At 47.1% G+C, this 11,307-nt stretch overlaps 2 non-coding genes across 2 annotated transcripts; both read right to left on the reverse strand.

The window, feature by feature from the left end:
• Nucleotides 1-5,453: 5,453 nt before the first annotated feature.
• Nucleotides 5,454-5,528, reverse strand: Trnas-cga (transfer RNA serine (anticodon CGA)). The gene has a single exon. It is a non-coding gene; the product is annotated as a tRNA-Ser (tRNA).
• Nucleotides 5,529-8,492: 2,964 nt separating this feature from the next.
• Trnas-cga (transfer RNA serine (anticodon CGA)) lies at nucleotides 8,493-8,568 on the reverse strand. The gene has a single exon. It is a non-coding gene; the product is annotated as a tRNA-Ser (tRNA).
• Between the last annotated feature and the right edge of the window lie 2,739 nt (nucleotides 8,569-11,307).

The following is an 11,307-nucleotide window of genomic DNA, read 5'->3' on the forward strand; positions in this document are numbered from 1 at the left end:
AATGCTATCATTTTCAATTTTGTTGATTCAAGTAAGCCAGGGTCTGACAGCGCCATCAAAAAATGGCTCTGAGCTCTATGGGACTTAACATCTGTGGTCATCAGTCCCCTAGAACATAGAACTACTTAAACCTAAGGACATCACACACATCCATGCCCGAGGCAGGATTCGAACCTGCGACCATAGCGGTCACGCGGTTCCAGACTGAAGCGCCTAGAACCGCACGGCCACACCGGCCGGCACAGCGCTATCAGAACATGACAGAGTTTAAAAGAGGCATCCTTTATTGTGCCTCTCCATTTGGGCAGCTGGTCGAATCATGCGGTATACACATTTGTGGGAAATTCTGACCGTGGCTGCGTGATAGCGTGAGGGCCGACTTACTCGTTGTAAAGGTACCGGTCGGCCACGCATGACCACAAGGGAAAATCCCATATTGTGCAGTAAGCACATCTTAACCCCCTTCAAATCTGCGCCTACCATCCAAGAGGAAGCTATTGAGTCCCTCCAACATTCTGCGTCATCTCGTATCGTTGATCTCAGACCAGAGAGTTATCGCACAGTGCGTAGACCACCGTTGACATGACAACAATACCGGCTTCGTTTGGAGTGGTACAGTGACCGGGAAGAATGACGTTCTGACGAATGGCGTCGCATCACGTCCAGCGATGAATCGCGGATCTGCGCTACTCAGGATCGCGTCCGTCGGCAACTGGGCTACGACTCTGGGTGAGGTCCTATTCTTCCAAAGTTTTGGAGAGGAACAGCAGTGTTACTTCTACTGTTGTGATGTGGGGAGACATCGGGCATGACGTTACGTCACGGCTGGAAGTGATTCTGTGAACTGTGACGGGGTACAGGTGTGTCACGGATATCTTGCTTCCTCATGTGTTATGTCTCATGTGGCAGGGTAGTGCTGCCATTTTTCAACAGGATAATGTTCGTCCACACATGACTCGCGTCTCTAACAACTGTCTCCAGGATGTTAAAGCACTCCCGGGCCAGAAAGATCCCCAGATCTGCCTCGACAGATCATGTGTGGGAGCAGCTCAGGCGTCAACGCCTCAGGGAATGGCGATTGGGATTGCGCGGCCCCTTCCGCCGGAGGTTCGAGTCTCCCTCGGGCATCGGTGTGTGTGTGTTGTTGTTAGCATAAGTTACTTTAAGTAGTGTGTAAGTCTACGGACAGATCACCATAGCAGTTTGGTCCCTTAGGAATTCACACACATTTGAACATTTTCAGGCGTCAACTCCTCCCTAGTGCCAATATCCAGGATATCCAGGACCAGCTGAGAACAGTTGCGGGCCAGTTTGTCTCAGGAGTGCAAGCACCCAGGCCAGAGACGATGCACGTCAGAGCGATAAGTGACCTCATTCTTCCAACTACTCTGCACGTTTGGGTCAGTTTCGTGGTCACTGACAGAACATCATGTATACTCCAAATCATTCTTCATTTTGTTTCTTCTTCCCTTCCTGGAAACATCTCTCTTTTGTGAGACAGTGTACACGACATGCTCACAAAAGTAGCAGTGGATGACAAATACACTTCCAGACGACAGGTACTCTGCACAGTTTCCGAGAATGGGCTGCTTAAACCTTAGGCCGGGTCATAGTTCCTGCAGGTTCTGTTTCGCGCGTACTTTGAGGTCGTTCGTTTGGCAACGGCTTCTGGAAACATTGTGGCTTAAAGTCCTTCCACATTTCTCTCGGCCACTGGAACAATGCGTCAACGGAATCCAGATTGGACTAAAGTTGAGAACAGTGTTGTTGTTGAGTGTTCCCCAGTGGTAGCTACCATTCTACCGTAGTCTCTTATTTGTAGGTAGGCTTTAAAGATAGGCGGTAAATAAGGAATGTCTTCTGCTGAGAAACACAGCACATATGCAACAAAGTTGGAGGTGACATGTTCTGCCTTGCATTGAAAGATACATAATCAAACTCAACACACACATACTTCGTGTTAATCACTCGGGCCCCTACCATTCTCAACTACGTTAATTTTGGAAAGAAATGGGAATTTAGAAAATGTTTGCACTATGCTTTTATTCAGCTTGTTCTAAGATTCCCCAAACAAACCACTAGGACTTTACCAGACAACATTCTGAATTGGAATCTATGTCCGGAAACGTGCCGTTTCATTGTTACAGCCGCTTGAAAACATGTTTGCTGTGTAGGTATGCAACAGGATTGTTATAGTAGTGGAAGGGGGGGGGGGAGGGGGGAGAGTGTTTACGTCGGATAGGCTAATGTCATTTGACGCCTATCCTACCTCTCTGACCCGGTAAGAGCCTCAATTACGTGTCTGTGAGTGCTAGAGCAACACGGTTCATCGTAGAGTATACATTTGCAGAAGATCTGGTGGCAAGAGTTGTGGTCGTTGCAGGGCAGATTGCAGAGACACCAGGTGTGATAGGGGTGTGTGCCATAACCCCAGTCGCATGTGCAATGTGTGCACCAAACATAGTAATGGTCAAATCGACCAATACTTGAAATGAATCAGAATGGTAACCTTCTTTGGCCCGTAATATGACTTACTGTAGTTAACAGTGCAAATTTGGCATCACTGAATCTAACCTTTGATCCCATGAGAAGCATCTAGCTTAGGCATTTGCACGAAAGACATTTATCGTATATTATGGGTTATAACCCTTGACTGCTCGCATCCTCTAATACATTCTCTGAATACATTGGTTTAGTATGTTGAAAACAAATTTTAAAGTAATAGAAATTTTTTTTCGTACAATCCGTAGGACGTGAGAAGTGCCTGTCATCGAGTGAGTGACTGAACTGAACACACAAGTTCGTTTCTCCCACTACCTCTCTGCAAGTCATTAGTGCAAGGCCTCATGGTTACTCAGCATGAAGAAGCGCTTTATTTGACTGATATGTGATTCTTAAATCCCAAAGAACATATTTTAAATAGTGCACCACAGCAGAATTGAAAGTAAGTGCAAGGAAAGAAAATTATTACAAACCGACATAGACGGCAAAGTGCGACGCGTCTGAAGGCTTTGTAAAAGTATCTTAAGTGTGGACGAGAGGCTTGCAGTACAAAGAAGCTGTTACTTCATTGCATTACAGTACGCTAGAGGCAATATAAGAAAAACTGATTCAGCACTTAAACAACAGCGTGGAACAGACAGGACGTACTACTACAACGAGACTAAATGTAGCAACTTCACTTAGAGATGTCATAAGAACACCTTTCAGGATGCAAACACTTCGGATAAAGGAAAACTCTGAAACGCTGAAGTTAAACGCCAGATCAGCCGATACCACCGACAGGCTCGCAGAACGAGACGATATTCGGTCAACAGTGTGTAGGAGAGGGGAATCATGTTATGATCTGGTGTAAAACTTCCGCCTTGGTCAAGCTCATTCTCAGAGTTAGGCCACTAAATATATGTTACTAATATGGACTAAAGACCATCCCTATTAAGCTGAAATATGCTCTGGTTAATTCAACAAGTGCCGGGCTGGGTGGCCGAGCGGTTCTAGGCGCAACAGTCTGGAACCGCGTGACCGCTACGGTCGCAGGTTCGAATCCTGCCTCGGGCATGGATGTGTGTGATGTCCTTAGGTTAGTTAGATTTAAGTAGTTCTAAGTTCTATGGGACTGATGAACTCAGAAGTTAAGTCCCATAGTACTCAGAGCCATTTGAACTATTTTTTGAATTCAACAAGTTCCTACAAGATGTCGCAATTTTGCAGTCCACTGTTGCTGACGCACAGCGGTGCTTCCATAGAGAGGACACCTGAACTGCAAACCTCGTTCCTGCCGGTGACAATTGAGGACGAGACCCAGGCCGATCTTCCGTGGATGAAGAACCGACCTGCGCGTCTGGAAACTATTCAATTAAGTGCTGGGCGCCTGTGTCGCCGCTACTGGGGCAGTACAAGTAGCGCCTCACGGCAATATGCTGGGACCACCACTCGGGCTGTCCATGTTGCTGCTGGGTCTTTCGCCTACACTTCATCTCGAAAACGGACAGCAGGGACTTGGAGACTTCTGGGGCCGTGTTTGAATGCAGCTTCACTCAGCGACAGCGGCGAGGCTCTGATGGACGCCCACAGCCATACCAGGCTTCGGCGACGCAGGCCGCCGCATCCTCCTGCCTGATCAGAAACTTACTTGCTGTGGACTGACATGCCACCTCGCAGTTTCAAGCAGCGCGGACACAGAACGGTCGCTGCTAGGCAGCGCCGAGAAGAAGACGGAGCGATTGTAAAAATCTCGCCAGTAAATGATTGTTAATTGAATTACGTTTCATTAGCTCCTAGCACTTTACAGGATCGCTCACCCCCACTTTCCGCTCGACCTCCTGATAAAAACGCGACTTTGCCTCGGGTTGTAACAATAGAAATAAAAAGATAAACATTGCATGAGCAACGTGATACGTAGCCCACCACAATCGAAAGACCTCCTCTTCGTGGTAATTGTGAAAAATGCAGAACGCCTTGGATTCCTTTAACAGGCCACACTCGGGTGTGGGGTGAAATGGCGGACCCGAGGGAATAACAATAACAGCAATATTCAAAATCAAACAAATACAACACTTTATTTAATAAAACATGCAGCAGAATGTGACAAGACACGAAATAGCTGCGAGTTAGTCAGCCAGGCAGGTGACAGTGACGAACTATTGCAAGAAATTCTTACTACATTGGTTTGAATTATTTCTGATTAATGGCAGAAGCTTGTACTTGAGATTCAAAATTATTGGAAGCTGTTAAGTTATTTAATATAACAAACGTAAAAGCAAACAAAATTCAGAATTTTTGGTTTAAATTAGTTCCTAGCTGGATCAACAAATCAACTAAAAAAATGCTCCAAATGGCACTAATCACTATGGGACTTAACATCTGAGATCATCAGTCCCCTAGACTTAGAACTAGTGAAACCTAACTAACCTAACAACATCACACACATACATGCCCAAGGCAGGATTCGAACCTGGGACCGTAGCAGCAGCGCCATTCCGGACTGAAGTGCTTAGAACCGCTCGGCCACAGCGACCGGCAACAAATGAACTGTTTAATCCAAGAAACAACGGAATGGAGTACCTTAGTAAAATATCCATGATAAAAGTTAACGACATTAAGAAAGATACAACAATAATTAAATGTTAAGCAAATTGCTTAGCTGGCCAAAGCTCCGTAAGAAGCGACAGTGCCATTGCATTTACGTAAAAATACGACGCAACTGACCGGGTCAGCGCGGCAAGGCGAGTTAACAACCGGCCATACCAGACAGCTCTAGCGAAATCTGTAAAAAACTAAAACTAAACCTAGATTACACAATTTTGGGCAGATTAATACACAAAGCAGTACATCCTCAGAAGGATGTCCAGAGAGCGCCCAGACTCAATTGACAAGGCATAATTCCAGAATGAGATTTTCACTCTGCAGCGGAGTGCGCGCTGATATGAAACTTCCTGGTAGATTAAAACTGTGTGCCCGACCGAGACTCGAACTCGGGACCTTTGCCTTTCGCGGGCAACTGCTCTACCAACTGAGCTACCGAAGCAAGACTCACACCCGGTACTCACAGCTTTACTTCTGCCAGTATCTCGTCTCCTACCTTCCAAACTTTACAGAAGCTCTCCTGCGAACCTTGCAGAACTAGCACTCCTGAAAGAAAGGATATAGCAGAGACATGGCTTAGCCACAGCCTGGGGGATGTTACCAGAATGAGATTTTCACTCTGCAGCGGAGTGTGCGCTGATATGAAACTTCCTGGCAGATTAAAACTGTGTGCCCGACCGAGACTCGAACTCGGGACCTTTACCTTTCGCGGGCAAGTGCTCTACCAACTTTTTTTTTTTTTTTTTTTTTTTTTTTTTTTTTTTTTTTTTCTTTTCTTTTGCAATGGCAAGACGCGAACCACCGCCCCAATCAACAACTCAACAGGGGGCAACGATGCTAGTTTTTTTTTCTTTTTTTTTCTTATCGTAAGCGGTCGCCTTACCATTTTTTTGTACTTTTTACTTTTTATATTTTTTTATTTTTTTATTTTTTTGTTTTATTTTTTTTATTTTTTTTTTCCTCTGCAATCCTTTTTTATATATAGATGGAAAAAGGCGTCTTTCAGTTACGAGAAACAAAATTAGAATGTACATCCGTAGCAACAACAGAACAAGAGTGTCTTCTAAACTATGAAAGAGAATTTGAAACCAATAGCGTGGTGATAGATAAGAAAGAAAGAAAAACGTAACCAAATCCCGCACGCCATTCCGTGTGCATTGCCCATCTGCGTACAGATTCCATGTTCTAAATTGGTACAACATTACGCAGCGTTTGGAGCTCCATGACGGCGGTCATCCTCTGCCCGGTTCTCCCCAACTGTGAGGGGGGTTATCGAAGACACTGCGTAAATAGTTGGCAAATAGTTGTCGGTATCGGGGTGTACACTCAAGTGTGCTATGACTGTCCTGGAGAAATTGCCAGTAATCAAGCACCATCTTCTCATCATCTCGAAAGAGGTAGTATATGGACATGCCTTTAAACCATGTGAGAGCATGAGTCTTCGCAGGTGGGAAATAAGTATCCTCTGGACAAAGGAGGAGCCGTGGCTCAATTGTGCGAGGCGCGATACGTAGGTAGCAGGCGAGGATCTTCTGCACTAGCAGCCATACCTCTAACGCCGATCCACATATTAAACGGTGGTCGTCAGTATCCACGAGGTGGCAATGTGGACAAAGGGGGAATCCGCCATCCCAATAGCGTGCAGCCTTTGTCGTGTTACAACCTTCCCGTTCACCACCTGGTACCACGCGGCTCGTACCCGCGTGGGGAGGAACGACTTCTGGACCGCTCTCCACACTGCAGGCCATAGGGTCGTAGGGCTCTTCCTCTCAATCACATTGCGAGGGATGGACCTTAGCAGCAGTCTGTAAAAGTCTCTCGCCTTGGGAGGGCGAGTGTTGGGAAGGTCTGGGTGCACGTAACTATACTCAAGAATAAATGCCGAGAGGTGCGAGAGTGAGGGTGTAATGTGCGCAACCGTGACAGGTGGCAGAAGAGACGCCGGCAGCAATTCCTCTAACAGACTACCCGTAAGGGAAGCATCTTTGTGGGTCCACAATTTCATCATTGTGCACAAGTATAATGCTGTAGCCCTCGCTCGTACATTTATAAGTCCCAGTCCGCCATCAAGCGGAGGGAGGGTGAGTGTTTCGTAGCGGACTTTGAATAGGTGTCCGGCGGTAAGGTAATATCCAAACGCTGCTTGCAGTCTGTGTGCCATCGCTGTCGGTATCGGTAGGACCTGGGCCATGTGGATCATCTTAGTTGCCACGTGAAGGTTGAGGTATTCCACACGCTGTTGGAGGTCCATCCGTCGAAGTAAGTTCCGGCGAACTTCTGTGCGTATTGCCTGTAGTATTCGTGCATAGTTCATGGCAGCTGTGCGGCGCACATCCTGTGTAAATGTTATGCCCAAGAAACGGATCTTGTTAACGAGTGGGAGTGGGGCTAAAGCGTCCTCCTGTAGACCTCTCCCAATGGGCATCGCTGCCGACTTGGCCACATTCATGAGGCTGCCCGCTGCCAAACCATAGCGATTGATCCATTGTATCACTGAGCGTACCTCGTCACCAGATCGGACAAGTAATAGAAGGTCATCAGCATATATCCTGCAGTGAAAGGTGTGATCCCTCAATGACATGCCCGAGAGCCTGTTTTTCAACCCTCCAACAAGTGGTTCGAGTGCGATCGCGTAAAGGATCATGGAGAGAGGGCAGCCTTGGCGAACTGACCGTCGGATCGGAAAGGGACCCGCAATCCGTCCATTCACCAATACACGGGATGCAGCTCCACGGAAAAGGCGCTGAAAGATGTCGAGAAAGTCAGGCGGGAAGCCCATGCGGGCCATAACGGACAGAAGGAACTTGTGGTTGACTCTATCGAAGGCGTGGTCGTAATCAATGGAGATCAGAGCAGCTCGAAGGCGACAGGATTTGGCGATGGCTATTAAATCCCTGCATTCACTGGTTGCCGTTTGCATGTTGGTCACTCCGCCCTGTGTCGTTTGCTCCATTGAGAGGAGTAGGGGCAGAACCGTCTTCATGCGGCTGGCGAGTAGTCGGGCGAAGATTTTATAGTCCGAGTTGAGCATTGTAATGGGCCTGTAGTCCTCGACCGTCCGACCTCTGGAAGGCTTGTGTACCGGTATTAGGAGACCTTCCACGAATGCAGGTGGCACGTGAGAACCGGGGGTCATCAGTTCTTGGTACATGATGATCCAATACCAACTGAGCTACCGAAGCACGACTGAGGCCCGGCCTCACAGCTTTACTTCTGCCAGTATCTCGTCTCCTACCTTCCAAACTTTACAGAAGCTCTCCTGCGAACCTTGCAGAACTAGCACTCCTGAAAGAAAGGATATAGCGGAGACATGGCTTAGCCACAGCCTGGGGGATGTTTCAAGAATGACATTTTCACTCTGCAGCGGAGTGTGTGCTGATATGAAACTTCCTGGCAGATTAAAACTGTGTGCCGACCGAGACTCGAACTCGGGACCTTTGCCATTCGCGGGCAAGTGCTCTACCAACTGAGCTACCGAAGCACGACTCAGGCCCGGTACCCACAGCTTTACTTCTGCCAGTATCTCGTCTCCTACCTTCCAAACTTTACAGAAGCTCTCCTGCGAACCTTCCAGAACTAGCACTCCTGAAAGAAAGGATATAGCGGAGACATGGCTTAGTCACAGCGGGGGGATGTTTCCAGAATGAGATTTTCACTCTGCAGCGGAGTGTGCGCTGATATGAAACTTCCTGGCAGATTAAAACTGTGTGCCCGACCGAGACTCGAACTCGGGACCTTTGCCTTTCGCGGGCAAGTGCTCTACCAACTGAGCTAACGAAGCTCGACTCACGCCCGGTACCCACAGTCTCGGTCGGGCACACAGTTGTAATTTGCCAGGAAGTTTCATATCAGCGCACACTCCGCTGCAGAGTGAAAATCTCATTCTGGAATCATCCCCCAGGCTGTGGCTAAGCCATGTCTCCGTTATATCCTTTCTTTCAGGAGTGCTAGTTCTGCAAGGTTCGCAGGAGAGCTTCTGTAAAGTTTGGAAGGTAGGAGACGAGATACTGGCAGAGGTAAAGCTGTGGGTACCGCGCGTGAGTCGTGCTTCGGTAGCTCAGTTGGTAGAGCACTTGCTCACGAAAGGCAAAGGTCCCGAGTTCGAGTCTCGGTCGGGCACACAGTTTTAATCTGCCAGGAAGTTTCAAGGTATAATTCTTCAGAAGGCCTTTCATGATTTGTCAGTAGATCTAGTTACAACAAAACTGACTTAGGTTTAAGTAGGTTTACGTTAGGTTTAAGTAGTTCTAAGTCTAGGGGACTGATGACCTCAGATGTTAAGTCCCATAATGCTTAGAGCCATTTGAACCACCTTTGCGGCAGCTACAACTGCAGTGGGCACGTGACCATCGGCATTGGACTTCAGCGGAGTGGCGGAGCGTTGCATATTGTAATGATTCCTGATATTTTATTCATCATGCCAATGGAAGCGCGCTAATCTGTCTTCTTCCAGAGGAACAGAACCTTCATATCTGCATTGTGGGACGAAGACAAGCTGGTGGCGGCGCCATCGTGCTCTGGCGAACATTCACTTGTGCATCCATGGATCCAGTGGAGATAACGGCCAAGGGGTATCGTGCACCGGTTACAGACCCGTTCATGACGATCATACTTCCCAACGGGAGTGACGTTTTTCAACAAGGCCAGGAGTGTAATGGGGTGGTTCGAGGAACAGAATGTCGAGTTCCAAGTGATGTGCTGGCCCCCAACTCTCGCGATCTGAATCCAGCTCATCTGGGATGTCATTGAGCGTTAGGTTGGAGCTCATCATTCCCCTCTGTGAAATTTACGGGAATTTGGTGACATGTGTGGGCAGATGTGGTTCCAACTCCGTCCAGTGACCTACCAAGGCCTCATTGCTTCCATGCCACGACGCAACTCCACTGTTGTCAGTGCCAAGAAATCTGTCCGCGTCGGAAGCTGTGCGTTCAACTCGACGAATTGCTAAACAAAGGGATCCGGGTGCAATATTCGAACAGGACAGAGGTTATTCTCCTCTCGGGGATTACTGTGTTTTGTGTTGTCCTTACGGTGGTATCGGCAAAATTGAAATTACTCGATGACATGGCAGAATAACCACCACCAGTAAGCCAATAAACTGAAAACGAACAGAAATCAGATAATGCAAACAGAAACTTTGGAAACCCGGGCAGACATTGGTTGTGACCAAATTTATGTCCAAAACTACTGCATCCTTTCCATAAGCCAAGAGAAAAATCATGATTATCTGGAAACCCAAACGAAAAATGACATAACAAAAGTCAAGCGCAGGCCGGGATGGCCGAGCGGTTCTAGGCGCTACAGTTTGTAACAGTCCGACCGCTACGGTCGCAGTTTCGAATCCTACCTCGGGCATGGATGTGTGTGATGTCCTTAGGTTAGTTAGGTTAAAGTAGTTCTAAGTTCTAGGGGACTGCTGACCTCGGAAGTTAAGTCCCATAGTGCTCAGAGCCATTTTTTTTTTTTAAGTCAAGCACGTGTGATCATTAGCTGACAGCTCACGTTGAGTATCCAACGGTTCACAGAATCGGTGGAACCCCTATCTGACCTGAATGGTCACACAGACATTGTGTCCCAGGAGGAGTGGTCAGTATTCGGGGCTATGACAGGAGCGATCATTTGAAGTAAAAATCTTGCTACGAGCGTATACGGTAAGCCGAATGCTTTCCGAGATAGAACACATTTAATGAACATTGTTATTTATTTTCTGTACTGTTCAATACATTGTCAGGTTCACACATGTAGAACGGGTAGTAAACGTTTCAACATGCGTTTTATAAAGCTCCAGTTGAAAAAGATCCTATTCACCCTCTCTTATCGTAACGCCACATTACAGATGCACCGTGCGCCGACAGTATGACTACGCTGCACCATTTCAAAAATCTGTTATTGTTCCCCGCACGAGTTACATGTTCAGAAGAAATGAAACGTTCAGGAGATGGCCAAGACAAATATGTGTGCACCACTAGCTCAAAAACAAATGTACATTAAATGTGCTCTATCTGGGAAACCATTAGGAATATTGAATATACCTTAAGACGAAGTTTTTTGCTTCAAATGTGTCTTCCCGTCTTATCCCTGAATACTGACCATTCCTCCTGGAACATCGTCTATAATCTAACACAGACGTAAAATACTCGGTATATAGATAAAGATGTGAAATAAAATGTTACCAGGGTAAGTAAAGCTCGTTGAACCACACGGCGTTTCACGTAAGACCGA

The sequence above is a fragment of the Schistocerca serialis genome, chromosome 1 (genome assembly GCF_023864345.2).
Source record: "Schistocerca serialis cubense isolate TAMUIC-IGC-003099 chromosome 1, iqSchSeri2.2, whole genome shotgun sequence".
Classification (NCBI taxonomy): Eukaryota; Metazoa; Arthropoda; class Insecta; order Orthoptera; family Acrididae; genus Schistocerca; species Schistocerca serialis.